At 33.9% G+C, this 4,333-nt stretch overlaps 1 long non-coding RNA gene across 1 annotated transcript; it reads left to right on the forward strand.

Moving 5' to 3' along the window:
- Window positions 1-1,202, forward strand: LOC127859057 (uncharacterized). The gene is made up of 3 exons (XR_008039249.1): window positions 1-51; window positions 372-562; window positions 899-1,202. It is a non-coding gene; the product is annotated as an uncharacterized LOC127859057 (long non-coding RNA).
- The last annotated feature ends 3,131 nt before the right edge of the window (window positions 1,203-4,333 follow it).

The following is a 4,333-nucleotide window of genomic DNA, read 5'->3' on the forward strand; positions in this document are numbered from 1 at the left end:
GGTTGAACTGCCTGTTGTTGTTTTTGGAATACTGAAGAACAGTTTTAACAGGTTTGTATTGTCATTTCTTCACCCCTTTTTTATTTAGTTTATTGAATTAATTATGATCATTATCATATTTATGTATTGTCACTGGGAAATGTAAATGGATAAGTTATTGTATTGCAATTTAAAGGATAAACAACACATTTTGAAGCGAAAATAGATAAACTTACACATGAAAAAGTGTAAATGTTGTGTACAGTGAATAATTATGGTTGTGTTTCATGGTTATTGTCATCTAAAATTTTATTTAGATATATTTCTGGTTATTACTGAACGGATTTCTTTCCCTCATACTTAATTAGAACTTATATATTTTAATTTTGAAGGTTAAACTCTTGCCACAAGGCAAAATTGACATCGATGGGAAGATCCTTTGGAAAGAATGTGCATCATCGCCTGCCTGATGTATGGACTTTTAAACCTGGTTTTTACCCTGCACAAGCTGGTAAACTTGAGGGGAACAAGAGTGGGAAAACCTCGCCCTGTCCTTGACCAAGAAAGCTCGATTTGTTGAGAGGTAAACTATACAGGTTATTGCATTTACAATGCCACCAGACCACACAGCCAAATGAGACCACGCATCTTGGTACATTTTCAAACTGCATTTTCTACCAAACGCAATTTCTTTTAATAATTGATGAAAAGTGCTAAGTCACATGTGATCACGGGATTAAAATTTCAAAAATAAACAAACAAAAACAACAAGCAAATAACTTAAATTTATTATTATTAAAGCAACAAGATTACAATAACAGCAATATTTCATAGTTAAGTGGAACGAAAACATAACCAATCAACATGTTTGAAGAATGCCTTGCCCTTTTGAAAGTGATATGGTATTAATCCTTTGCAGATCAACTGGCATAAGAGATGCTCAAGAGGAGAAGGACACAAGCAGCATCAATGGTACAACTACATGTCGCTCCAGCGCCCGCTTTCCAGGTCTCTACCAGCTGCTTTCCAGGTCCCTCCACCTGCCAAGATCAGGTCTAGGTCCCTGCACTGGCTGCTTTCCAGGTCCCCTAGCGGTCAAGGTCTCTCCAGTAGCTGCTGTGCAGGTCCCAACACCGTATGCCGTCAAGGTCCCTCCATAAGCTGAAATCTAGGTTCCTCATTCCACTGCGGTTCAGGTACCTCCAACAGCTGAGATCCAGGTCTCTGCAGCAGCTGCGGTCTAAATACTCCACCCGCAGTGGTCCATTGCGGTCAACCTTTTGCTTTCAAATCTTCCACAAATGTCTATTATTGTATAATGTATTGTAAAAATAATCTGTTTGTATTAATTTGCGGTGTACTATTTTTGTCATATAAACATAATTTTCGTACACATTGTGTTTTTTTCCCTTTTAACCACATGGGGCTTATAATGAACTGTTGTAATTGCTTCACAAAAACCATTTTTTCTAGAACATATCAGTCCAAAATTATTTTTTTTCACACTGCAAAATCCCACAAAAGGCTCACAAAAAACCTACTTTCTTAAAAAAACTCACTAAAACACTGTTAAAACCGACAAAAATCAACTTACCCAAACCCACAAATTGCTTTTGTTTTTTTCACAGATAAAATACTGTTAATAACTAGGTTTAAAGCGAGTTAAAAGCTGTTTTCACTGTGAAAAAAACTAACAAAGGCGTGCTTTCAGCTCACTTTTCGCTCACTTAAAAACTGTGTTTAGACTGCTTATAGCTCACATAAAAAACACACTTTTTACCCACTTAAAACCAACTCCACAGACAGAAGTTGGTCTAAGCATGTTTAAAAAACCTCAAAAAACCAACTTGTAGAAAATCATACTCACTTTAAACCCACTTAAGATGGTTAAAAAACCCACAATTTTGGTTTGAAGCGAGTTAAACCAAGATTTTACTCAGAAAAAACCAAGTCGGTAAGCTAAAAAAACCAGTCGGTAAGCTAAAAGCGTGTCTGAAAAACCTGCTTTTAGCACAGTGCAAATACCGCAGAGTTAAACACAGATGCCTGAAAAAAACTCACTTTAAACCCACTTAAGACGGTTAAAAAAACCACTATGTTGGCTTTAAGCGAGTTAAACCAAGATTTAACTCAGATAAAACCAAGTCGGTAAGCAAAAAGTGTGTTTAAAAGACTCGCTTTTAGCTCGGTGCCAATACCGCAGGGTTAAACCCAGTTTAAAACTGGGTTATAACCGGATTTTGCTCACTTTTTTGACAAGGGCATATAGGTATTTTCAACAGATCCATAAATGTTGAGATATAAAGTACTTTTCTTTACCTACTTGTATTGAATTGGTTGAATATGTATTAAATCTTCAGCAATTTCAGCTATCTGCTTGATAACACTTGTCAAATGTCATAAATTAAATAATCATTTCTGATATGTTGGTAAACAGGCGAGTATTAAATGGTAATGCAGAAAATATGCTGTCTTAAAAATACACTAAGTGTAGAGGAATAAAAACTTATTAACTTGCATTTTAATAAAAATCCAAAATATGTACTCATTAAATACTGCATATTTAATGTTCATGTTCTTTCAAAACTGAGTATTTTTCATATGTTTTTGTTAATTGTTCAGTTCATGATTTTAATAAAAAAAAAATTATCTCCTCTTTTTAGTTATGATATTAAGGTATATCAATATTAAATTAACTGCATGGTTAGCTTATATCGCTCAGACTTGTGAATTTGTAGACAATACCATGGTACTATTTCTTTCTATTTTATTAGAATGACAAAATGTATGCACTTTGGATGGTTAAAACTCAATATTGTATTATAAATGTTAAAAGCATTATCATTAATTTTGTAAACTAAATTGTATATATTTTGACATGCTTTTCAAATTGTATGTCACAACTTGACTTACATTAAATATTATAACGTCTCGGTAAAAAATAATTGTTAAAACTATTATATAATGGGTGATATCCATTTATGTCCTGTAATCAAATTAATTAAATGAAATATATCAAGTTTTATTAAATCTTGCTTTAGGAGATTTAGAAGTGTTCCTGCATAAATGAAACATCCATCGTTTGGTAGCGTCAAATATGTGGTTTTGGTCAATAAGTATATTTTGCATTTTCCAATCTTAATAAAATTTTGGATATACAGAAGCAAGCTTGCATGGAGACCTAGGAGGGGTTCATATGTGAGGCATGTTGGTTCAAGGTCAAGGCCATAAGTACTTAAAATATAAACATATGCTGCTCTATAACTTGAGTTTGGATGGAGATATTGCACTAACATTATACATGTATGTGTTGGTTACTAAGATGAATGAGGTTATGGTGTGTTTAGTTAAGGTCACGCTCGCTATTAATTGAGAAAGAAAAACAGGAATGAGGTAGTTTATTGGCAGTAACTTTCCCTCACATTGGAGAACCTTAATGAAACTTTGAGATAAGCAAGCTTGCAGGAATATCTATGTTGGGAGTGAATTTGGTACAGTTTGATTAAAGATGTGGTGACCGTTATTTAGTTTGCATTAACCAATCTAAATAAAACTTGGGATATACAATAGCAAACTTGCATGGAGATCTAGGTTGCGATATTAGTTGATGCATGTCAGTTGAATGTGAAGGTCATTGTTACTTAACATTGAGAAACAAGAAATATCTTTAAAAAAGATATACGGCGTTGATTGTGGTCGATGTTTATGAACGATCAAAAGTTATCTCTATGAGATAAAAAGTAGCGGATGCCTTTTTTCTGCGCAGTTCTTAGCTACATCACAAGCAAATCAATTACGGGGTGTTGCGCCAGATTTCGTGGCTTATTTTGCTTTATGTGATATTTTTACTCAGATGTCTATATTTACAGAATAGAAAAACACAAGAAACATGAAAATAAACGAGTGCATATAGGTCAGCCGGCAATACTCGAATCTTATTTAATTGCATAATTATAGTATAGTGAATTATTGTGCTCATGCTGAATAAACTGGTCAAAATGGATAAATATTTCTAATTAATTTTATCAAAATTGGTCCTTATCATGCAAATGTTGAAAACATATTAAAAATCGATGATTGGCATACCACAATAATATTGCCGAATATCTTTATTTAGTATCTTTCTGATCAAAACAGACTTCAAGTGCACAAAGTTTACGAGACGGCGTTTATATAAAGATTTCTGCAACTGACCGCAAACTGACCTTGATACCTTGCGGATTGGAATGCAATGCATTAAAGTTAGGTAACAATTCTGCTGCTGAAACGACGGATTGTTTACGCCACAACTGTACTCGACCAAGGCAACAGCTGTGCCTAAAATATTGATAAAGCGACTAAACGAACTATTTAC

Source organism: Dreissena polymorpha, chromosome 14 (assembly GCF_020536995.1).
Source record: "Dreissena polymorpha isolate Duluth1 chromosome 14, UMN_Dpol_1.0, whole genome shotgun sequence".
In the NCBI taxonomy this organism is placed as follows: Eukaryota; Metazoa; Mollusca; class Bivalvia; order Myida; family Dreissenidae; genus Dreissena; species Dreissena polymorpha.